We start from the raw sequence: 26,746 nt of genomic DNA, 5'->3' as shown, positions 1-26,746 counted from the left end.
GTGGTTCCTATTTTTGTGACTTAAATTGGATAAGAATTCAAATCTACACATTTGACTCAGTCTCTCTGTGCTTTACTACATGTTTAAATGCTTTAAGATTTATTGAATCCAGGTGTTTTATTTCTCAGTAATTACCAGAACTCACCTGATTCAATTATGCTGATCTATTATTTTTCAAGAAATACTTTTTAAAAATTCCCTTTCCCAATTAATATAGTGAATTTGTGGCTTTCCTGATCTAAAAATATTTTAAGAAATTTTATGATCTTATGAAAGACCATTTGAAAGGGTTTCCTGAGGTTTTTTTCTTTCTTTTACTAAAACAAAGCTTAATAACAAAGAATGGTATTTATAGATTGATATTTGGGGCAAATTATAACATGCATTTCTAGCAATGATTTCCACACTTGCTCATGAATACAAAGCAATCTGCTTTGTTTTTCTGGGACTCAAAGTGGATAACACAGTGATGTAACTCCTTATTAAAAACATTATTGCAGCTCCATATTAAAAACATTTTTGCTTAAATAATTAGCATTTTTGCTTATCCATAAAAAAACCACATAAGACAGAAAAAAATGTTTCTCCCAGATGGTCCTTTTTGCATTAATATTACTAACCCAGCCATCAAAAACAAACAATAAGGTGTTGAAATATGTAATTTGGGCCAAAATATCAGAGCCTTGAACTTTCACAGGCTTTTCAATTTTAAGAGGATAGCTGAGTGCACACATGAAGTCAGCCTGGCTGTGACTCTTAACTCTCTTGTGTTTTCCTGTTGTATACAGTCATTGTGTAAACAGTTTCCTTCTTTTGGAAATGGAAGAATGATTACAACCATTCCTGAATTTGGAAAGACGTAATATTTATTTACCTGCATTAAAAGGGTGGGAAAAACCCAACCTGTTTTAATTTTTATAATGGAAATCAGTTATTTTTGTTTGCCTGATATCTATTTATCTTTTGTGTAGTAGAATGTTTTCTTGGGAAACTACCCCTTTTCTATTATCCACATGAGACTGTAAGCTCACAGGCCTGGGCCTATGATCCAGGTTGGTCAACCAATGAATTAAATTCTTCCAGCTGCTGTGATTGGTTCAGGGAAGGTCTATGCTCCAAAATGTTCCAGTGAAACTAAATCTGGGGAGTTTTATAGAACTATGGGTAAAAGAAAAAAATTATCGTGACCAGGAACTGCTGGGGTTACTATACGGAGATAATATCTAAAAGGAAAGTAGAGCTGAAATATGGCAGGGGGTGGGAGGAAGAGAGTACTGGAGTGAGACAGAGAGAGAGCAGACCTGGTGTTGGGTATTTTAATTACATGAGCCAATAATTTTATTCTTTGTTTAAGTCAGTATGAGTTGGATTTTTCTGTCACTTGCACTGAATGAGTCATAAGACAGAAATCTATCCAGATGTGATCATGTTCAAAATGGGACAGTTTACCAAATGTGAGGCCCTCCTATGTGCCAGGTACTCTGCTGGTCCCTGGGGACATGCAGAGACCAATAAGATAGGGCTTCTCTATAAAAGGATGCTGCTCCAAACACTTGAACTTATTTCCACCCTTCTAGTGACACTTATGGAATCTATTTTTTTTAAAGCAAAATATACTTTTATAAAGATTTTTGCACATGAGGGGAAAAGACAGGAGGAGAGAATCCTGATTGTGTATTGTTACTATAAGGCAAACATATTTCTTAACTCCTCAAAAAATAGCTAGCACTTCAATAAAATTTTCTTTCTGGACAGACAAAAAAAGAGGGGCCATTATTATTTAAATCACAGCCTTAGGCAGCAATCCTTGAAGAGAAAGGAACATCCAGGGCCAAAGACTATTCACAGAACTACTCAGCTGAAGCTGTAGTTACATATTCATTCTGATGGAATATTAGATAATCAAAAATATTAGATTGCACTGCTAGGTGCACATAGATTGTATATACACACACACACATACATATATATAATATACGAAGGAGTAAATATTTTGGATTATTGCTGGCTTGTACATGAAGAGGTTTATCTGCTTAAGATTTCTCTTGACCGTTTCAATAAGATACACATACATACACACACCCCACACCGATGAAAAAGCATGGTTATCCTCAAGCTCTATTTAATAGAAATTTTATATTTTAAAGCCCCTCAAAACCACCGCAAAGGATGACTCAAATATTTTTAATAAAACAGATCATTTTCTCTTTTTCCGGAAGAAAGGGAGTGGCAGAGATTGCCAGTAATGAGTAGTACTCAATGGGTCCAATGAGTTCACGCACACAGAAGTATGGGTAGTGCAGTGTGGTGAGGAAATACTGTCATTTAGAGAATTATAATGAGCAGAGCTTCTCATTGTTCCAAGTCAGAGGTCATCAAGATCTATGTTCATCTATGAGAGGTGGTCTTATGACTGATTTTCTTCATCCCCACCACCCCTCAACCCTTCTAGTAGGTACTCTCCACTCCCTCACTCCCTGACAGAAAGTCAAGTGGACAGGGAAGTCCATTGTATTCACTGTTATTGCCTCTTTTCTATGCAGAGTTCCCTGGGTTCCTTGAGCAATGGGTGATACCACTTCCTCCACAGACTCAGCCATGGGTGTCCCACTATAGATTATGTCCTGAACTTCAAGTCCTTTAGGAATCAGCTGTTTCTAATCATGCCTTGAGCCATTTCCACCCAGGACACACCTACAGGGGCAGGGGAGGTTACTGGTACAGAGGTTCTTATACTGGTCATGCATGGTGTCCCGAATTAGTGTTCCACTAGGCTGATTAAGGCCATGGCATTGAATCACTGTCACCAGTGTAAGCTCTCATCCCTTATAGTCAACTGTATCTTGGGATTTAATTATCCTTGCTGGCCATCTCTGGCCTCCCTCAGGGCTTTTGAGGCCCAGCAGGCCATTTGACAACTTTGAACCTGAAAGTAAAGGAATCTGAGCTGGACACTGACAGATTTGGGGAGTGCTATGAGACCCCGTCTATCCACAGAACCAGAGCTTAACCGCACAAAACCCCAGTTATCTCCTCCTCTTAGCACATGGGAGTCTACTTCCTTTACATTTATATCACACAGGGGCTATTCTGGGATTTTGTTGCCCCTATCCCCCCAAAGAAGCCAGCTCCAAAGGTGAACTGACATTTTCATCACTAGAAAAATTCCAACAATTTTAAGTAACCTGTTCCAGTTTAAAAGAAAATAGCACAATATATGTATTGTACATTTTTTAAAGAATCAGATAGAATCAAATACATTTAATATTGAAGCTATGATGAATGCAGGTTTTAGACAATTAAGAAATAAATCTCAACAGTTCCTGAAATCCATAATATAAATACGAGGCCCAATTAACAAAGCATTACAATTAACAGAAGCCAGAATACAAGATCATTTGTTCCATTTATGATGTATTCACATGCACATTGCAGGATCTTAAGAATTTTACAGTAGCCATAACCTTTGCCTCTGGGAACCTCTAATATTAAATTGAAAGAATGCCGTTGTCATGACCACCACAGTGTAAACCTGACACTCCTCACCATTAACATTTTCTCAGATAATGTTTGCATTCCTTGCCTCTTTCATTGTGGGTATTGGGGGAAGGGGAGTATTAATGCAGAAAAGAACAAGTTGGGGAATACAAAAGCATGGAATTGAAATTTGTGAACCACATTCAGGAAACAATGACTTTGGTTGGAGCAGTGGTTTCCATAGGCTGTGACTAGGTGTCTGACTCTTTAAACTTCCCACTGACACACAAGAAGTGGGCATCAAGTGCATAGGCCATGATCTTCTTAGATACTACTATTTGTGTTTTAGGTTTCTTGCTGGCCATCCTCATAATTTGGCATCTTCTTTTTTAGTTATAGGTATATTAGCATCACCTACTAGGGAGCTATCAACTTTGGGTCTCGTTTTTAAGGTGACCTTGAATATTTCCTTTTATCTGTAAGGATTTCTATAATAAGTTAGGACATATGGGCTTTGTAACAAGACCGGTGGGTTCAAATCCCTGCCCCTGTCACTTACTTGCTCTATGACCTTGGGTAACGTAACTAACCCCTCTATGCCTTAGTTTTCTCAACAGTAACAGTTAACAGAATTTCCCTCATAAGCTTACTTTGAGGATTAAATGCACTAATACAGGTATTGGTAAGCTTCTTCTATAAAGAACCAGATAATCAACAGTTTAGGGTTTGCAGGACATATGGTCTCTGCTGCAAACACTCAAATATGCCATTGTAGAGTGAAAAATAGCCCTAGACAGTACATAAATGATTTGGTGTGGTTATTGTCTAATAAAACTTGATTTATGAAAATAGGCAGTGGGATGATTGGCTTGCAGGACATAGTTTGCTAATCTCTGGAATACTTGTGCACCAATACTTGGTTTGGTCCGTTATAAGAACGGTAAGTATTACCTTTTTGAAATTGTCATCCTCCTCCTCATTATATGTATACCCTCATTCCACAAAGGACTAAAAACCTTATTATGGCTAATTTTACAGTATAGCTCTCAGAGTGTTATGTAGGCTCTGCTGTCACATGTATGCATTTCCTAACTCAGCGTCTCTAACCTTCCATTAAAGTCCTTCTAAATGCAGAGGGCAGTCAATTCCCATGTCATTGTTCTTAAGCTGGCAATAACTCTAAAAGTAGGGCGTGTCTTTCAAGTGTCATATTTAATCTAAAAAATTCATGTGAATTTTGCATTTTACTCCATAGTATGTGTTCCCTTTAAAACAAAAAATGGTGGTTTAAATCATTTGTCATTGACTAAGATGTTTACCAAGTATCTGGTTTTTCATGACATGTACATTTATACCAGTTTGAGAAACGTGGCCTGTGATGACAGGAACTTAAAATGTGAGGTAGGGACGCCTGGGTGGCTCAGTGGGTTGAGCGTCCGACTCTTGACTCTGATGTCGGCTTGGGCCGAGCAAGGAGGCTGCTTGAGATTCTCTCTCTCCCTCTCTCAGCCCCTTCCCTCTGCCCCTGCTTGAAAATAAACAAACAAATATTTAGGAAATAAGATAAAATGCAAGGCAGTTATCTCCTTAGAGAGGAATAGCCTTGGAGTTCTATGTGGCTGTTAGATCTTTCTCAAACACAGATATGGATTAAAGTTAGGAGATAGGGACACGAAAGAATTCATGGAAATTTTAGAGAACTCCATTTATTTCCTCCCACCTGGTAGGTGACTAAGGGCATGTCTTGGCTCCTGCAGCCACAGAAATCTGCACATGCCCACCAGGCTGTGACTGACAGAAACTGTTTGTGGTTGATTTAAGAAATAAAGTCATGAGAAGTAAAATAAACAGAGTAATTTTTGTGTAAGAGATCACTGTTAAGTTGAAGTATATAAAATGTTTAATATTTGTCCGTTTTTGAAATATAAAAGTAGCAGTTTCTATGGTTCAACCTAATATTTCCCTAAAGCTTATTAACCAACAATGTGCATAGCACTGTTTTTTTAAGTGAAATATTATAACTGTAAATAATAAGAAAAACACTTTCAGATTCTTTAAAAAAAAGTACACGCAGGATGAAGAATGTGGAAATAGAAAGTAAAAGTTAGTGGATAATGCTAAAAACAATTTTATTTTTTGTAGCCTATGGGGTTGCATTGTGATCATGGTTGATAGAATCCTTTCAGACAATTCTGAGAAGCAATCCTGTGGGTGCTTGTTGATCCAGCAGGTGTTAAGAAATAAAACATCAGGACCAGAAGAATAAACCTTGAGCGTTGCACAAAAGTACTTGGAAAGAAGACGTCCCCTGTGCTCTTTATGGCCATAAGCAAAGTGCATTTATTTAACCACGTTATCAGTATGAGATGGAAAGAAAGCAGATGTTGTTTTACTCCTCCTCTGCTATCATCAATTGCCAGATGATTCTCTGCAGCTATATGATGAATTTCTCTTAGCATCACCATTTCCCTTGGTAGGCAGCTTAGTGTCCATGGCAGAGTTTTCAGATTCCTTTATTTAAGACAAGATGTACTCTTTACTAACACTCACTTAAAGCCCAGTCTTTATCTCAAATCTTAAGTCATATGCATGGGTGGAACCACCCAGAGACAGACAACATCAATGATCTATGAAGAACACAAGCATGATTTAGGCTTTGAACTCTGAAAGTTATGTTGCAAGTCAAGATTTTTGTCACGAGTCATCCCTACCTGCTTCTTTACATTTTAAATTCCCAGATCTGGATCTGGATTGTGAGGAAAAGAGAAACGGAAGCTCAGACGTATGTGTTTGGGTAACTGAGGAAAGCAGAATGTTCCCAAGCACACATGAGTGTTTCTGCACTTAGTTTGGTATACCTTATATAGCCTTGAATTTCAGATTTGCTGCCTTCATTCTGTCTTAAATTTTATAACTTGAAGTTTCAACTGAGTAGGCAGAGAAAAACAAAACAACCAAACCAAGTTCAGAAGGACATATGAACATTAAAGTTTTTCTAAGGGAAACCTAACTGTCAAGCTTACAAGTAGTTTGGCTTCACATGTCATCAGAAATTTGACCCAAATGGAAAACATTTTCTAACTTAAAATATTAAGCATACACAGAAATTGAGAGAATAGTAAACTACCTAGATTCGACAATTTTCAAAAATCTTCCATCCTTGCTTTACCTTTTTATATTTTTATATTTTATATTTAAAATATATTAAAATATAAAATATAAAATTATAAAAATATTAAAATATTTATATTTTTATATTTTGAATATTTCATGTAGTTTTGAGAGAGACAGACACAGAGCTTGAGTGAGGGAGGGGCAGACAGAGAGGAAGACACAGAATCTGAAGCAGGCTTCAGGCTCCAAGTTCTCAGCACAGAGCCCGATGTGGGGCTCAAACCCATGGACGGTGAGATCATGACCTGAGCCGAAGACGGACACCCAATCAACTGAGCCACCCAGGTGCCCCTTGTTGAAGTATTTTAAAGCAAATCACAGTCCCATGTCATTCTACTTCATATATACTTCAGTATGCATCTCCTAAGAATTAAAGATCGTTTCATAACTAAAGTGCTACTTGGGCAAAATTTTAAATGACAATTTATCTCTAAAAAATAAAACTTGTATTTACTGTTTAAATTTATTTTTTTACTATTTCTTTTTGAGAAGCGGGGGGAGGGCAGAGAAAGAGGGAGACACAGAATCCAAATCAGACTCCAGGCTCTGAGCTGTCAGCACAGAGCCCAGCGCCGGGCTCAAACTCACCAACTGTGAGATCATGACCTGAGTTGAAGTAGGACACTTAACCCACTGAGCCACCCAGGCACCCCTGTGAGTAAGTTTAAAATTTGCTGCATTGCAAATATGAATATGATTATTCATTCAGTATGAAGTGCTAAAACTAAAAAGAAGATAAAGGTAAAATAAAATAAGGTATATGGAAGGTCCTATCCTAATCATAAATTCAACCCCTGCTTCACAGGGGCCAGCAGGAGGGAAACTCTAGCAGTCACCAGATTCAGGCTACATAATGGGGAAATACCACTATTGCTCTGGAGAACCTAGTTTTTCCTCTTTCTAAGGTTTGTGAGGAAATTCTCCTGGTTATCTTCATGAAGAAGGCAGTATGAGATTTATCGGACAATATAGTTTGCAAAATCCCCACAATAAACACAAAAGAGGTTCTGTGCTGCCCCTTATTAGAGTGCCCTTGCTGCAGCTAAGGCACAATGCTCAAGTCCAGGTGAGTAAAAGCCATCCAACAAGGCCCCAGAGCCGTGCGCCCGGTACATCTGGTGGCCCCCACCCCAAGGTACAGCATAAAAACCATTCATTTCAAATAAGCTTTTGATTCTCCTTCAGATTCCCATCGTCTCAGTTCCTCATTAATAATACAGCCCTAATTTTAAAAACTCAAATCCAGCTGTTACTACTTTTAAGTGCTGTTATCCACAGCAAGTCAATGTGACACCAAATGTGTCTTCCACGTTCATTCATTATGTGTGAATTTGGCCCATCCACCGGATATTTTTTCCTCCTGTTATTCAAGGGGGTTGCAGATGCCACAAGCAATCAATCTATGAAGCAAATCGATGTGAACAGCTTTCAGGGAGAAGAGCTAACCCTGCAGCGATCTGCGATCAGTGATCTGTAATTCTTTTTGAAATAGCAGCTGAGCCCGTCTATGGATCTAATAACCAAGGTACCGATGCACTAAAGGATCTGTCGCCCTTCAGCTTAAAAAAAAAAAAAAAAATTCTCTTACTTGAGGCTAGCTTCAGGGTTTCCAAGCTGCAGGAACAGCTTGAGGCTCGGGCGGCGGTCCTGCTTGGTCAGCCGTAGGGACCGGGACCGGCAGCTCCCAGACTCCTCAGCTCCCTCTCACTTGCATGCTGCCACATTGATCCCAGTAAGCACTCTGGCTCCTCAACATCCTACTATCTATCATCAATAGCTCCTTGGAGGGGGCAAAAATGCAGTTTCTTTGTGTCTTTAGTATATAGCTCATCATGCTTTTCAAGATTTCCTCCTGGCTTCCGCTAACAGCCTTTGCTTGCTTCCTACAGTTCTGTTCATCCGCAGCTAAATCAACCTGTTTGATGTCGCCATGTCTCAGGAATCCAACCAGAAAACATGTGGAAATCATACATGTAGGTGAGCCAACATCAAGGAACAATAAGAGAAAAACCATCTCAATAAACAGGAAGGAACTTTGAATGCACAAAATATTTTCTTGTCAAACTAAAAAAAAACAAACAAAAATATTTTGGGATATTTAAACATAACCACAATGGTAAAATATGTCCCGCTCCCACATTGCTTATTTTCCTGGGTATAACATTCCTATTTTAAAATTGTAGGAACAGATCCAAGAAACAAATGTCTTTGAAAATTCCATTTTACAGAAGCATCACTGTATACATTTAAGCATTTTCTTCCTACTGAAAATTATTGCAAACAGCATGAAAAATGTCAACGCAGGAAACAGAATAAAAGTAATGGATGGTCTTTAAAAAACAGAGGGATAAAAATGTTCCTGAAATACTATGCTCAAGTGACTAATGTTAATAGTTAAGTGAAATTATTCCCTACAGGCAAGAAAATAAGTAAGATGCCTATGGAGTAACATATAAAATAACAGGAGCAGGGAAAATAAAGTTAGAAAAGTCAGTAATATTTCTAGATGATTTTAGGAAGTTGGCAGAGAAAATATCTAACAGTAGGATAAATTTTGTTAATATTGCCCAGGAATGGAAGATTTCTGTTTCTTTTTCCAATATACTGAAAATAATTGTTAGGTGTTTTGTTGTTCTTGGCCTAAAATATTCAGGTTATTATCTCTTTCCTGTGTCACTTTGCAGAAATCTTAATTCCTATTCTCTTACTCTCTTTCCGACATATACTCCTCTGAACTTCTTTTTAGATTTCTACTAGTGATTAACAGTATTTTAAGTTTCCTAAATTCCGTCCTTTATTTGGAGTCCGTATCATTAAAAAATCTAAATGCTGAATCCTACTTTCCTACATTTGCTTTCCTAAATTCAAAACAGCAAGCATCTCACACATGCCTCACCATTACTCCATTTAATTGAAGGCTCCTTGTTAGTATCGTGTTCAGTACCCAGGGAGTCCCAGTACCATACAATCAAGGAATTCACAATTAAATTACAAAAAAATTTGAGGCTAACATGCAGATACTTGCCTGGAGGCGGTGACCCTCAAGCTCCCTGTTAAAGAACAGGAGAGATTTAGGTGTAGAGGACAGAGGAGGCTATTCCAAATAGAAAGTTTGATAGGTAGACCACTCAGCTGCAGAGGGGACACTAGAGGGATGCCTGGCAGAGAGAGAAGGAAAAGCAAATTTTCTTTGCTTAGGATCGATGACCATAAATGCCATCCTGCTGACAAAGTCCAGTGCAAGCTCTAGGAGGTGTTGTATTCGACACACCTTCTTTAGTTCCACCTGGGGAAAGCAGTGTCACTTCCTCACCTAACGCACCCAAAACCACACGGAAGAAACAGGCCCCAGAGACCAGGGTGCATGAGGAGCCACTCCAGGGAAGGTCTAGGCATGATTAAAACATTTGGTAATAAAATGCTCCACACCACTTTAGATACTACATTGCCCTGACTACCTAGCTCTTCCAATACAGAGAGCCCTTCTGGAACTCATCAGCATTTCCATCCACCATGGCAGAGTCTTTTTTATCCTAATTAAGGGCTTCCAATTCTTAATTACCTAAATCTCTCTGGGGAAGTCTCAATATACAAATCACAGATTGATTTGTTTGTGGTGGGACAAAATGACTGTGCATTCCCTTTAGTTTAAAGTTTTCTTTTTTTTTTTTAATTTTTTTTTCAACGTTTATTTATTTTGGGGACAGAGAGAGACAGAGCATGAACAGGGGAGGGGCAGAGAGAGAGGGAGACACAGAATCGGAAACAGGCTCCAGGCTCTGAGACATCAGCCCAGAGCCCGACGCGGGGCTCGAACTCACGGACCGCGAGATCGTGACCTGGCTGAAGTCAGACGCTTAACCGACTGCGCCACCCAGGCGCCCCTTAAAGTTTTCTTCTAAATACCTATAAGAATCTATGATTGGGGTCATACTTTATATCAAATAGTAGCATATTGCAGGAGGAGAAATTCTCAATGACCCAATCCATGCTCATATGTACATGGTACCAAGTTTTACAATCAGGTTCCAAGATTGGAATAGAGAGGAATAAGGATTAGAGAGGAGCCTTTAATTTACTACTTGGTACTCTAATTTGGAGTAATAAATGAGTGTGAATATTCACTCTACCTTAAAAATTAAGCCCCAAATCCCACATATATTGGGGGGGTGTTCTCAAGCTATAATTGACATATAACATCATGTAAATTTGAAGTGTATAATGTACCCTAGGGTAGCAACTGTCAAACATACAAAACAGTATATATTGTTAGCTCTAGTCACCATGTACAGACATTAGCTCTCCAGACTTACTCATCTTACAACTCAAAGTTGTACCCTTTGACCAACATCTCTCTATTCCCTCCTGCCACTCAGCCCTGGCAACCACCATTCTATTCTCTGTTTCTATCAGTTCCATGTTTTTAGATTCCACATTTAAGTGAGATCACATTTAAGTGAGTCAGTATTTCTTTCTCTGACTTATTTCACTTAGCATAATGCCCTTAAGGTCCATCCATGTTGTCACCAATGGCAGTATTTTCATCTTTATGAATATTACATTTTATTCATATGTATATGATATATATATATATATATATATATATATACACACACACACATATATACACACCACATTTTCTTTTTTAAAATTTTTTAGTAATCTTTATTTTTCAGAGAGAGACAGAGTGCGAGTGGGGGAGGAACAGAGAGGGAGGTATATATCACATTTTCTTTATCCATCCATCTGTTGGTAGACACTTAGGTTGTTTCCACATCTTAGCTATGTGAATAATGCTGCAGTGCACAAAAGGGTACAGGTATCTCTTCCAAGTAATTTCATTTCCTTCAGTATATACCCAGAAGTGGGATTACTGGATCATATTATAGTTTTATTTTTAATTTTTTGAGGAACCTCCATATTGTTTTCTATAATGGCTGCACCAGTTTACATTCCCACCAACAGTGCACCATGGCTTCCTTTTCTCCACATCCTCCCCAGAATTTATTATCTCTTATCTTTTTTACAACAGTCATTCTAACAGGTGTGAGTTGATATTTCATTATGGTTTTGGTTTGTATTTCCCTAATGATTAGTGATGTTGAGTACCTTTTTCTATACTTGTTGGCCATTTGTATGTCTTCTTTGGAAAAATGTCTATTCAAGTTTTCTGCCAATTTTTAAATTGGATTGAGTTTTTTTTGTTGTTGTTGTTGCTATTGGTTAGAAGTTCCTCATATATTGTTGATAATAACCAACTCAGGTATATAGTTTTGCAAATATTTTCTTCCATTCCACAGATTGCCTTTTCATTCAGTTAATTGTTTATTTTGTTGTGCAGAAGCCTGTAGTTTGATGTAATCTCACTTTTTGATTGCTGCTTTTGTCATGTCCAAAAATCATAGTCAAGACTGTTGTCGAGGAGATTTTTCTTTAGCTTTTGTTCTAGGAGTTTTATGGTTTCAAGTCTTACATTTAAGTCCTTAATCCATTTTGAGTTAATTTTTAGTAGTTGTGTAAGATAGGGTTCCAATTTCATTCTTTGCATGTGGATATTCAGTTTTCCCAATTTATTGAAGAGACTGTCTTTTCCCTATTGAGTATTCTTGGCTTCCTTATCAAATATTATTTGACCATATATATATGGATTTATTTCTGGGATCTCTGTTCTGTTCCATTGGTATATGTATCTGTATGCTATCACCATACTGTTTCAATTACTGTAGCTTTGTAACATAGCTTGAAATTAGGAAGTGTGATCCCTCCAACTTTGTTCTTTCTCAAGATTTCTTTGGCTACCCAGGATTGTTTATGATTCCATACAAATTTTAGGATTTTTTTCTCTTTCTGTGAAAAATGCCATTGGAATTTTGATAGGAGTTTCATTGAATCTATAGACCACTTTGGGTAAAATGGACATTTTCTTTTTTTCTTTTATTTATTTTATTTTATTTTTAATATATGAAATTTATTGTCAGATTGGTTTCCATACAACATCCAGTGCTCATCCCAAAAGATGCCCTCTTCAATACCCATCAGCCACCCTTCCCTCCCTCCCACCCCCCATCAACCCTCCGTTTTTTCTCAGTTTTTAAGAGTCTCTTATGCTTTGGCTGTCTCCCACTCTAACCTCTTTTTTTTTTTTCTTCCCCTCCCCCATGGACTTCTGTTAAGTTTCTCAGGATCCACATAAGAGTGAAAACACATAGTATCTGTCTTTCTCTGTATGGCTTATTTCATTTAGCATCACACTCTCCAGTTCTATCCACGTTGCTACAAAGGGCCATATTTCATTCTTTCTCATTGCCACGTAGTACTCCATTGTGTACATAAACCACAATTTCTTTATCCATTCATCCGTTGATGGACATTTAGGCTCTTTCCATAATTTGGCTATTGTTGAGAGTGCTGCTATAAACATTGGGGTACAAGTGCCCCTATGCATCCGTACTCTTGTATCCCTTGGGTAAATTCCTAGCAGTGCTACTGCTGGGTCAGAAGGTAGATCTATTTTTAATTTTTTGAGGAACCTCCACACTGTTTTCCAGAGTGTCTGTACCAGTTTGCATTCCCACTAACAGTGCAGGAGGGTTCCTGTTTCTCCACATCCTCTCCAGCATCTATAGTCTACTGATTTGTTCATTTTGGCCACTCTAACTGGCGTGAGGTGTGGTTTTGATTTGTATTTCCCTGATGAGGAGCGACGTTGAGCATCTTTTCATGTGCCTGTTGGCCATCTGGATGTCTTCTTTAGAGAAGTGTCTATTCATGTTTTCTGCCCATTTCTTCACTGGATTGTTTTTCGGGTGTGGCGTTTGGTGAGTTCTTTATAGATTTTGGATACTAGCCCTTTTTCCGATATGTCATTTGCAAATATCTTTTCCCATTCCGTTGGTTGCCTTTTAGTTTTGTTGATTGTTTCCTTTGCTGTGCAGAAGGTTTTTATCTTCACGAGGTCCCAATAGTTCATTTTTGCTTTTAATTCCCTTGCCTTTGGGGATGTGTCGAGTAAGAAATTGCTGAGGCTGAGGTCAGAGAGGTCTTTTCCTGCTTTCTCCTCTAGGGTTTTGATGGTTTCCTGTCTCACATTCAGGTCCTTTATCCATAAAATGGACATTTTAATATGAACTCTTCTGATCCATGAACATGGGTTATCTATGGGATATAAACTTATGTCAATCTCTTTAATTGACGGCTTATAGTTTTATGTATAGATCTTTCATTTCCTTGGTTAAATTTATTGCTACGTATTTTATTTTTTTGCATGCTATTGTAAATGGGCTCATCCACTCATTTTTTTTCAAGATAGTTAATTGTTAGTATAGAAATGCAACTGATTTTTGTATGTTGATTTTGTATCCTAAAACTTTACCCAATTCATTTATTAGGTCTAATCGTTTTTTGAGAGTCCTTAGGATTTTTTATATACAAAATCATGTCATCAGCAGAGATAATTTTAATGTTTTCTTTCTGATCTGGTTGCCTTTTATTTCTTTTTCTTGCCTAATTGCTCTGGCTAGGACTTACAGTATTATGTTGAATAAGAGTGATGAGAGTGGGCACCTTTGTCTTGTTCTTGACTTTAGAGGGAAGCCTTTTAACCTTTTAAACTGAATATGTTAGTTGTGAGATCAGATATGGCCTTTGTTATGTTGAGCTATGTTCCTTATATACCCAAGTTTGTGGAGAATTTTCATCATGAAAGGATGTTGAATTTTGTCAAATGCTTTTTCTGCATCTGTTGAGATGATTATATGATTTTTGTCCATAATTTTGTTAATCTGGGGTATCACATTTACTGACTTCCATATGTTGAAGCATCCTTGCAATCTCAGGGATAAATCTCACTTGATCATGATGTATGATCCTTTCAATGTGCTGCTGAATTTGGTTTCCTAATATTTTTTTTTAAGTTTTGCATCTATATTCCTCAAGGATATTGGCTTATAGTTTTCTTTTCTCTTAGTACCCTTATCTGGCTTTGGTATCAAGGTAATTCTGTCCTCATAAAATAAATTTGGGAGGGCTTTCTTCCCTTCAATTTTTGGAAGAGTTTGAGAATAACTGGCATACATTCTTTTTTTAAATGTTCAGTAGGATTCAACTGAAGGCATCTGTCCTGAGCTTTTCCTTGTTGGGAGGTTTTTGATTACTGAGTCAATCTCCTTATTTATTATTGGTATATTCAAACTTTCTGTTTCTTCATGATTCAGACTTGGTAGATTTATGTTTCTAGAAATTTATTATTTCTTCTACATTGTCCAATTGGCAGGCATATCATTTTTTTTAATGTTTATTTATTCAGAGAAAGGGTATACACAAACAAGGGAAAAGCAGAGAGAGGGGAGGAGAGAGAGAATCCCAAGCAGGCTTCAGGCTCTCAGTGTAGAGCCTGATGCAGGGCTCAGTCCCACAAACTATGAGCTGAGCTGAAATCAAGAGTTGGACACTTAACCAACTGAGCCACCCAGACACCCCTTTAGTAGTCTATTATTATCCTCTATATTTCTGTGATATCAGTTGCAATGCCTCCTCCATTTATAATTGTATTTGAATCCTCTTTTTCTGTTGGAAAGTCTAGTTAACGATTTGTCAATTTTGTTTATATTAAAGAAAATCAACTCAGTTTGTTGACCTTTTCTTTAAAAAATTTTTTTTAATGTTTATTTTTGAGAGAGAGATAGAGTGAGAGAGAGAGAAAGAAAGAGCATGAGTGGGGGAGGGGAAGAGAGAGAGGGAGACACAGGATCTGAAGCAGGCGCTAGGCTCCGAGCTGTCAGCACAGAGCCCGATGTGGGGCTTGAACTCACAAACTGCGAGATCATGACCTGAGCCAAATTTGGATGCTAAACCAACTGAGCCATCCAGGGGCCCTAATCTTTCTATCATTATTCTATTCTCTATCTTATTTCTTCTCTGGTCTTTATTATCTTCTTCCTTCTGCTAACTTCGTTGTGTATTTGAGATATTTGTTTTTTTTCTTAACGTAGTTATTTATCACTATAAACTTCCCTCAGCATTGCTCTTGCTATATAAGTTTTGGTATGCTGTGTTTCCATTTTTGTTTTTTTTAATGTGTTGATTTCCCTTTTAATTTAATCTTTGACTCATTGGTTGTTCAGGAGTGAGTTTAATTTCCACATATTTATGATTTTTTCGTCTTTTCCCCTGTTACTAATTTCTAGCTTCATACCACTGTGGTTGAAATTATACCAAATATCTTTTCCAATTTTTAAAAATTTGCTAAGACTTGTTACGTGTCCAAATATGTGATCTATCCTGGAGAATATTCTGTGTGTTCTTGAAAAGAATATATATTCTGCTGCTATTTTATGGAATAGTCTATATATGTCTTTTAGGTCCATTTGTTTTATAGTGTTGTTCAATTTACTTGTTTCCTTATCGATTTTCTGTCTAGATGATCTATCCACTGTTGAAAGTGGAGTATTAAAGTCCCTACTATTACTGTATTGTTGTCTATTACTCCTTTCAGATCTATTAGTATTTGTTCAATGTATTTATGTGCTCTGATGTTCAGTGTATATATATTTACAATTGTTTTCTCTTTTTGATGAATTGACCCCTTTATCATTACAAAATGACCTAGGACTCTTGTTACGGGTGTTAACAAAGCCTTTTTTACCTAATAAAAGTATGGCTACCCTGCTCCTTTTTGGTTTCCCTTTGCATGGAATAGATTTTTCATCTGTTCACTTTTTAGCTTATGTGTGTCCTTGAAGCTGAAGTGAGTCTGTTGTAAGCAGCATATAGATGAATCTTTTTTTTTTTAACCATTCATCGACTCTATGCCATTTGATTGGAGAACTTTACCCATGTACATTTTAAATAATTATGGGTAGATAAGAACTCACTATTGCCATCTTGTTAATTGTTTTCTGGCTGGTTTGTAGTTCTTTTGTTCCTTTCTTCTGTGATTGCTGTGTTCCTTTATGAAATAACGCTTTTTCTATAGTGGTATACTTAGATTCCCTTTTTATTTTGTGTTTATTTACTATAGGTTTTTATTCTGTGATTACCCTTCAGCTTACTTGAGACGTCTTAAACTGATAACAGTTTAACTTTGAGCACATACAAAAACTCTTTTATTTCCTTCCCCACATTTTGTGTTCTTGATGTCACACTTCACATCTTTTTATATTATGTATCCACTAATAATTGTAATTATATCTGTTCCTAATACTTTTGTGCTTAAGCCTTTATACTAAAGTGGTTAAGACATCACCATATAACATTAGATAACATTAGAGTAACTGAATCTATATACTTGCCTTTGCCAGTGCTTTTAAAAGTTTTTATGTTTTCACATTACTATTGGTGCCCTTTTGTTTCAACTTGAAGAACTTCTTTCAGTATTTCTTAGGCAGATTTAGTGATGATGAATTCCTTCAACCCTTGTTTGGAAAGTCTTTCTCTCACCCTTATTTCTGAAGGACAAATTTGATGGGTAACATATTCTTGGTTGGAAATTTCTTCCTTTCAACACTTTGAATATATCATTCCATTCTCTTCTGGCCTGCAAAGGCTCAGCTGAGAAATCTGCTTATGGGTGTCCCCATGTATAAGATAATTTTGTTTTCTCCTGCTGCTTTTAAAATTATTTCTTTTCTTTGATTTTAAATGGTTTTGTTATAATGTATCTTGGAAAAAATTTTGATTTGAAACTTTGAGGTGACTTAATAGCTTCATGAACTTGGATGTCCAAATCTGTCCTCAAGTTTATGTTCTCAGCCATTAATTCTTTTTTTTTAAAAATATTTATTTATTTGAGGGAGAGAGTGGGGGGTGCACAGAATCTGAAGCAGGCTCCAGGAACTGAGCTGTTAGCACAGAGCCCGACATGGGACTCAAACTCACAGAGTGTGAGATCATGATCAGAGCTGGCCAGAAGCTTAACCGACTGAGTCATCCATGTGCCCCTTAGCCATTAATTTTTTAAATAAGCTTTTCATCTCTTTCTCCAACTCTTTTTCTGGACTCCAATGATATGTAGATTGTTTTTTCTTAATAGTGTCTATAAGACCTGTAGGCTTTCTTCATTCCTTTTCATTCTTTTCTCTTCTTTGATTAGATAATTTCAAATGACTTGTCTTTGAGCTCAGTGGTTCTTCTGCTTAATCTAGTAGTCTGCTGCTGAGGCTTTCAATCGAATAATTTAGTTCAGTGACTGTATTCTTCAGCTCCAAAGTTTGTTTGGTTCTGTTTTCTCTCTTTGTTGAAATTCCCATTTTGTTCTTATATTGTTTTCTTAACATCATTAAGTTGTTTATGTTTTCTCTTGTAACTTTCTGAATATCTTTAGAACAATTATTTTGAATTCTTTGTTGGGAAATTCCTGTATCTCCATTTCTTTGGGGCCAGTTATTGGAGGTTTACTGTATTCCTTTGGTGGAGTCATTTTTACCTGATTCTTCATGATCCCAGTAGTCTTGTATAGGTGTCTGTGTATTTGAAAAAGCAGTCACTCCTTCTAGGCTTTCTGGACTAAGTTTGGTAAGGAATGACTTTTACCGATAGGTTGGGGCATGTTGGAGCATTCTGTGACCCTGGGTCTACTGATGCAGGCCACCAAGAGCTGGGGTGTGTTGTAGCACCAGATTGGGGAGGATATATTAACCAGCCTTTTGCGGTCCACAACAATTAGATGGTCTTTATTGAGCACTTTAGTGGTGGGGGCTGTCAGGATCCTCAGCAGTGCCTCCAGGTATAGTGGCTAGGAATGAGGGCAAGCAGGAGTAGTACCTGGAGCTGGAGCTTTGCATATGTTTGGTAGTAGGGGCCATCTACAGGTGCCTGTGTAGTGGTAGGGGCTAAGAGCAAACACATGTAGTGATACACTGGTAGCTGTGGTGGTACTGGCTGTTGGTAGGTACTACTGTGACTTCAGTCCTCCCTGGGTGAGCCCATCACAGCGGAAGCCAGTGACAGTTGCCAGGCTGGTGGCAAGCAAATGCATAGCTGGAGGGATCAGCCCTGGGTATGCACACTGTTGTGAAAGTCAGCTGTGGAGGTGTAGTATAATGTCCTACACTCACATAGCCACAGAGGCCTGGGCTTCCAGTGTGGTTCCCAGTCTCTGATGAGAATGGGAATGGGGAGGGAGCAGGGTGGACTCAGGTGGCTGGTGTCAGCCAACACAAATACCTGTGGGGTAAAAGCTCGTGAAATCTGCAGGGGGTCTATGGCAGCTTTGTGGACTGTTGAGTTTCTTCGGTGGCAAAAGATGCTGAGGTCATTTGCAGAGCACATCACTGTGAAACTCAGTTATTCCCTCAGTATGGTCAATACTGGTAGATCCTGCTTTTCTTCATTCCTAGCTGTCTCTGTTTCAGCTTTGCTAATCTCTGGTTGGAGTGAAACTGAAGTGGGACCTTCATGTAGTATCTTGAAAATCTGGGGAAACTGGTTGCTCATCATGTTCTTCCTTTCCACAAAAGAGGCAATCTTTCTCATTAGGGAGTTCCTCTTGGTGCTCATCAAGGCTGGCTTGGTGGCTGAGATGATGCAGGCAAAATGAAGCTATTCGTCCTTCTCTTCGTGTGCTGTTATTTTCAAGGTTTTTGCTCTACTATGTTGCCAAAGTTTCTTAAGTTGAATCCAGAGCTCTCCCAAAGCTGGATTTTGAGATATAGCTTTTTAATTGGTCTTTGTTGGGAAGATGGAGTCTGGGGTATCCTATTCTGCCATGTTGGTGACAGCATTCTGGAACTTGGTCATTTCTTCTTCTCAGGGAGAACAGAGTCCTTCCATGTAGAATCTGACACCCAGAAGCCTACATATTTTTTCAGTTGTTGCAGAGTATGGTGAGTATCCTGGAAAATCTGTTTTTCTAAGGGGCACTTTCTAAGTTCTCATGAGGACAAAAAGATCTTCCGTAAGCCCAGAACTACAGCTCCAACTGCTTCACCAACAATTCTCTCCATTCTGGCATAGCTTGAGGTCTATTGGACTATTTGTCTTACAGTGAAAACTTTATCAGTCTTTTTGCCATTTTTCCAGCTAGCCAATATCAAGGACATTTGCCTTCTGAGTTAAAATGAGTAGCAAGACACAAGACTATTTTCAATTCTGGGCACTATTCCAAAAACATAGAAATTGGGAATGATTCTCTTGAGAGATTTCTAAGTATTGCAGGTATCATTTGGACATCAGCTATATATCCTGATACTTATTTCTAGTTGAAATAGTAAGACATTATATACCAACTCCTCTTAAACTTGGCCTACCGAGGGCCTCACTTCTAGATACTATCATTTTGGGTAGCAGTTCCTTTTAAAAAATTGACTGTAAGACACTCAGTAATGATAACCAACATCAGTTATCTGCATGATAACTTTAGTCATAGTATCACATATTTTAGTACTAGATGTGTTGGAGCTGCATACAGTTATTATGATTCAGTCATCCTAATAATCCTTTATTCATTTTTTCCAGCTCTCATTTAATGGTCACTAATGAAAACATAATAAACACAGAGCTCCTAGCAATAAATATGTTCCTTGGCTTTTGCCTTGGCTTACCATCTAAAAATGCCTGTGACTCAGATAGTCTTCCACTAATACTGGTTTTCAGCTCTGTTTCTATTGTGTGATCAAGACATTGGATGTGTCCAGATCCAAGGGCCTTTCTCTCTCCAGTCTAATCAGTATGAAAAACATCCAACGTAGTAAATGCCACTTTAATTATAAGCTTGTTCCAACTGGATTAGAATCAAAATAAGCATGCTTAAGACAAAAACTGTATCTGAAAGGCAAAATTAGTAATTGAACTTCTGAGATAAAAATGGACTTCTATTTAATGATTAGTGATTTTCTTTTCTAATTCTTATTTTAATACTCTCGCTTCCACCATAAACCTATACTACCCTCCAATCCCATACGTTATGTATTAAGTAATTCAGTTCCCTTTTTAATTGTCTTTTATTTACCTTTCTCACATCACTTTGGGTTTACTGACTCCCCACTTCAGGGCATCCCAAGTTTTAGATTCAGATGCTAAGCACTGCAGAGAAGCCCTAACTGTAGAGGTTAGTACGTAGAAACTAGTACGTGGTGACTTTAGAGTTAGACTTAGTTTCAAATTCTGACTCCAACACTTAGTAATAGTATAGCTTGCACACAGTATTTATGTCTCTAAGCTTCCATTTCCTAAGTCACAAAACAGGAAGAAATCACATTTATTTCACAGGCTGGTTTTAAGAATAAATAAACTAATATAGGTCATGCCCTTGGCAAAAGACTGCCAAATTCTATAAGGTCACCTGACAAATGCTACTTATTGATGGGAGTAAAAGCATGCTCATCAGATCTATCTGTACATCTGGAATCAGCATGACTTGAGTTCAAATTCAGATCTGGCTCCTGAGAGTTACAAGACCTTGGTCAAATTGATTAATTTCTCTTTGCTCTGTTGTCTCTTTTGCAAAAGGGGAATAAAAACACCTGTCTCATAGGAATAATTTCTAGGATCTATGTTGATTAATACAAGCTTCTTACTAAAAGATCAGTATCAGGCTATACAGTATCAGGCTTTGTACATATAGAATAAAGTGACCATCATACATCTTCCTCTGAAATACCCTGATAATGAGAATGAAACATGACTATCATCTTGTAAAGGTTTCCAGGGGCAGTTACTCTTGTATCCCATGGCCATAACTATCACCTTCTTTTCAAATCATTCAGTAACAGATTTTTTTTACTTTACGTGAGGTTCTCTGTGATTAGAATAGGTAGAGTTTTCTCGCTTTGTATTCACTCTACAGATGCAGATTATAATAGGAAGGAAACCAGTATAGCTGAGCTTAGGTTGAGGCTGATAACAGATTCCAGAAACCACAGTGGCCTATTGTTGATAATGTTGAAGAACTAGATGCTTCAGATGTTCTAAAAACAGGATTCCTTTTTCTATGTAGATATAAAAATACTACTTAGGAACCAACTACATTTTAACAGGCTATATAAAAAAGAACAAGTAAGCTATTTATTTTACCATTAGCAAAGGGCCTTGTCGTAGGTTGTATGACTGTCCCCATTTGCTGCTGCTCTCAGTGAGGTGACTATACGTTTGCATTTCCATTAATACCAGGTTTCATTTAGCTTGATCTGGCCAATGAAATGTGAGCAGTACGCCCCTTCCAAACAGAAGCTTTAAGAGCCACTGCTAATTCTTTGCTCTTGAGAATTCCCTCAAAGAATCCTAATGGTTCCTTTATGTGGGTCAGAAGTACGTGATGGTCACTGGACTTGACTGGTCTCTTCTAAGCAATGCTGCAAAGATCAGTACAGTATATCTAGCACTTCACTTTAGAATGGAGAAACACTCTGTTTTCAGTCAACACAAACTTGTACACAAGTGTATGTGTACACACACATATGCCTCATATACATTTATTTTTTCTAGACCATTGAGTAAATTTGCCTGCCTTTTGTTACCTTATGTGAGATAATTTAACTTCTTAATGCAGTTGGAAAATGTGGTGCAAATGATACTGTAGTAAATGAAAGAACTTCATCAACTTCTAATTAGAAATTGAATCACTATGTGAATAGCATAATAAAATAGCCTGCTTTTAGTAATCTACAACAGAAATTGGTTCACAGAAGACTTTACTGAAAGGATAAGATTTAAAAGCTCTAATTAAATTTATTTTAAGATCTATCTCCTTAACTGCCAGACCAGCACTGTCCGATAGAACTTTTCATAATGAGAGAAGAATCCTCTATTTCTACTGCCCAATATGGTATCCACTAGCCACATGTGGCAGTTGAGCATTGGAAATATGCTAGTACAACTGAGGAACTGAACTTTAATTAAACTTATACTTAAATTTAAATAATCACTTATAGTTAATAGCTACTGGATTGGGCGTTCCACCCTAGACCTTACATTGGAACATTATCTTTTCCTAATAATTGAAAAACTCTTTCATGTTACTATATTTGGCACTAAGAAACATGTATGTGTATATATGTGTGCATGTGTATATATATGTACATATCTGTATCTTTCTAGTTATCTCTCTATGCAAGTATACCCTTTTATATTCAGGCACTCATATCACCGTAGATGCAAGAAAATATTGCCTGATCTGTTTCAGACTCAAATGGGTACTCTCAATTCAGAGCTAATCAGCTTCATGGAGCAAATATTATAATAAGGCTTTTCCCGATAGTCCTAATATGCAAGCAGATAGTCCCACATCCTAGAATCGTAAGTCAAAGACATTCTTATTTGGTTCATCAATTGACCTAGAAAGAAATACTCCCAAATTATCCTGACAACTTCCAATATTGTACTTCTAAATCTCTATACTTTAGCTTTTTATCTTTATACTGGAAATTAGATTCCCAATTTCCTCAAACAAGCAGATTTGGTTTGCCCCAGTCACTGAATTGAAACTGAACTATAGTTCCATCTCACTATACAATTAAATAAGAAGCTTGTGCCCCATTTTCAAAAGATTCACCTCACTGCAAAGGTATAATACTCTGGGGTCTACTGTAATGGTTAAGACCATGGGGTTTGGAATAGTAATTCTTGATATAATTATTTGTGAAGACTGGAGGCTCATGTATTATTAGGGACACTTGGACACTGATTCTTTTCACTTTCTATGGCTTTACCTTACTTGGTGAACTCTCTTAGGGGCTAGAGGTAAGGAAATCCTCTTCAAGACAGGCCATGCTGGTCACTGCCTGGAGAGGTTCTTTATCCTTGACTAATTAACTAAGACATTTAATCTATTCTTTTTTCTTTTTTTTAATTTTTTTTTCAACGTTTATTTATTTTTGGGACAGAGAGAGACAGAGCATGAATGGGGGAGGGGCAGAGAGAGAGGGAGACACAGAATCAGAAACAGGCTCCAGGCTCTGAGCCATCAGCCCAGAGCCCGACGCGGGGCTCGAACTCACAGAGCGCGAGATCGTGACCTGGCTGAAGTCGGACGCTTAACCTTCTGCGCCACCCAGGCGCCCCTTAATCTATTCTTAATGAGGGTGTGGTGTGTTCTTTCCCTTTTAATTATAGAGCACCAGAAAGACCTGGCTCTACTTCTTAATCACAATATGAGAATTAATTCATCTATAGGACTTAGCATAGCAAATAACTAATATCATTCTCCCAATAATTGGTGATTGATGTTGTTTTGTTTTTATTGAATTTTAAAATTAAATGTAATTTTACTCAAAGAACAACGACAAAACTTCTAAGGAGCATAATATCTTTTGGAATAAAGTAAAAGACTATTAGAATAGAAAGAGATAAAGCTACACCAAGCATGTTGATACCAAAAGTATTACCAAATGTAAAGTTGTATAGTTTTCTATTAAAAAACAAAATATGATGTGGGACATCTGGGTGTTTGAATTGGTTGAGCATCCCACTCTTGACTTTGGCTCAGATTATGACCTCACGTTTTGTGATTTTGAGCCCCATGTTGGGCTCTCTGCTGACAGTGCTGAGTCAGCTTGGGATTCTCTCTCCCTCTCTCTGCTCCTCCCCCACTCAAGCTCGCTCATGTGTGCTCTCTCTCTCTCTCTCAAAATAAATAAATAAAAACGTAAAAAGAAATATGAAATGACTAAGTTAATCAGGATCCCTTCTACAGACAAGCCAGGCATTACCAACCTTGACTTTTATCCATCTGAGGATAGGAAATTAATGAAAGAATATAAAGAAGGAAAGTTGAGGCACTGAGGTTTCCATATGTTTGTGGTTGTTCATGTGGCAGAACATAAAATTTCTCCCAGATTATTTCTCGAGTTCCCTCAGCTCAATTAGGGTATATTCATAAACCTCTAAGGTACTTGCCCCCATGAGCAGTGGGTCCCACAGGAAGCTCCCTGTGTGGTCTCAGAGATCCTCTCTGAAGACCAGAGGCAGAGAGTGCTAGTCATCAAGTCTTCTCACAATAGAGAAGTCATGCCACCAGTAGGATTAGCCTCAAATATACCAGATAACACATTTGAGTCAGATTTTCTTAACTTGGAAACTAAGACAGTATTAAAAATGTATTAACTCTTTCAAACACTATCCTGAAAAAGATATCCAAAGTGGCTGACCAGCATCAGCACCTGACTTAAGCAATGAAGAATTCAAATTTATAGCAAGACAATACTAAAACATGGGAGTAGATATTTTGCAATATTTAATGTAAACTATCAATCTTATATTACTCGTTTTTAATATAGGATACAAATCCAGATTATTTATTTCTTGGGGCACCTGGCTGGCTCAGTGGGTAGAGCATGCAACTCGGTCTGAGTGTCATGAGTTTGAACTCTATGTTGGGCATAAACTTTACTTTAAAAAGAGATTATTCCTCAAGATATAAATGGAGCAGAAATCAGAACATGGATTTATCAGGGATAGGTTACATATTTGTTGTATCTTTATTCCCCAGGGAAAAAATGTAAAACTGTGCAGCTAAAGCATCAACTTGATTGCTTAATGATGGTTAACATTTAAGAATTTGCTCTGGGGGAAATAAAGTGGAAATTTAAATAGTGTTGCAACTTGCCATTACTGCAGGGTTTCTCTATTTCCAAATGAGGACACAAGCGGAAAATGATGGGGGGGCACCTGCTCGTACATATTATATTCAGTCAAATCCTCTTCCCTTATTGCTTCCGTAGATACAGGCTGCTTTAACTGCATAGATGGCTTTGTTATTAAGCTGTTAGTCTAAATTTTTCCTATTTAGCAAATATTTCTGTAGTTCTTGGAAGCAAAATGCCTACGTGTGCATTTAGATACAAAGATATTTTTACCAATCAGGATAGCAATTTATTCCAAGCTGCAGAGTCACCCCCTCTAAGGCAATATTGACTCCTCTCATTATTGATAATGTACACACTTCCTCTCTTGCCAGATGACATTCTGGTCTAGCCCTTTACTTCTGAACCCCAGCAAAGGGTCTACAATCCTGTGAGATGAGTCTAATTATGTTGTAGGGCATATTCGAGTGCCAGCAATAAACAAAATAAGAGCCCACCCATAATAACAACAGCAATCGTCAGAACAGCCATTTAAATTAACACCTTTAATCAAGCAACCTAAACATCATAATGCAAAAGTAGAATAGAATTTAAATTTAAATCAACATTCCAACCCATAAAAAACAGGGAGGTGGGAGTGAAATTGACAAAAATACTTTTACTTTACCCATGTAAACATCAGACTGTTTTTCTCCCTAGGCTTGCTTTTCTTTCTTTGGCATGACAGTTCTGATTCTTCAGCCTCCCCATGAAGAAGAGAAAAATTCCCTTGAAGCTGAACTAAATTCATCAGCAAATGAAATTACATTCATTTGATAAAATGCTAAATGGAAAAAGGCAGGTTTATTTTAAGCCGTCAACAGGCTGTTGTAGTTAATCATGCACAGTGCAGAAGACAGGAGTTTGGTTGCTAAGAAAATGGTTGGCATGTTTCCACGAGATCCATGTGATGTGAAATGCATCTGCTCGCTTTAACAGTGAAATAGAAAAAAATAAAATAAACACTTCAGGGTATATTTGGTGAGTCACTATGGAACACAAGGCCAAAATAACTTCTGTGTTGTCAGTTTATTTTATACAACCTTATTATGATGTTAGCCTTTTCTTATAACTCAAAAAGTTTCAATTTAATAGTGATATTTTGTTAGAAAATTGATAAATATTGATTGTAGAGAAATTAGAAAATATGAAATCTGCTACATCACATGTAAATACAAATATCAATATCTAATGCCTGGTGCATGCATCGTAGGGGCTCAATATTTATTTGGTGAATATATATTTTATTCACATATACGGGATCATAATGCATACACTTTTACAACCTGTTTTTTGTTCATTAATTTATCATATTTTTATGTTATTAAATATTCTTTAACATTATTTTAATAGTTTCATTATTATAGGACACATAGTTGTTGCCTTGTAAAACTTTTGTAATATTCAGGAACCAAAAACAAGCATCTCCCCAGATGAGAATAACATTATAGTGCTGATGAAATCTGAATATGTTCAAGATTTTCTGCTTGGATGTCACACATTTCTCTGATTATTGTGACAGTAGGGTCTCAGCTATTTGG

At 37.4% G+C, this 26,746-nt stretch overlaps 1 long non-coding RNA gene across 1 annotated transcript in view; it reads right to left on the bottom strand.

Moving 5' to 3' along the window:
* Positions 1–26,250, bottom strand: part of LOC121029701 (uncharacterized) — a 112,754-nt gene extending 86,504 nt beyond the window's left edge. Inside the window, exon 1 of the long non-coding RNA XR_005789845.1 lies at positions 25,834–26,250. This is a non-coding gene — a long non-coding RNA (uncharacterized LOC121029701). The remainder of the gene's footprint in view (positions 1–25,833) is intronic.
* Between the last annotated feature and the right edge of the window lie 496 nt (positions 26,251–26,746).

Source organism: Herpailurus yagouaroundi, unplaced genomic scaffold (genome assembly GCF_014898765.1).
Source record: "Herpailurus yagouaroundi ecotype Mexico unplaced genomic scaffold, PumYag 139, whole genome shotgun sequence".
In the NCBI taxonomy this organism is placed as follows: Eukaryota; Metazoa; Chordata; class Mammalia; order Carnivora; family Felidae; genus Herpailurus; species Herpailurus yagouaroundi.
The sequence above is the reverse complement of the archived record's forward strand: the minus strand, read 5'-3'. Positions and strand labels throughout refer to the sequence as shown.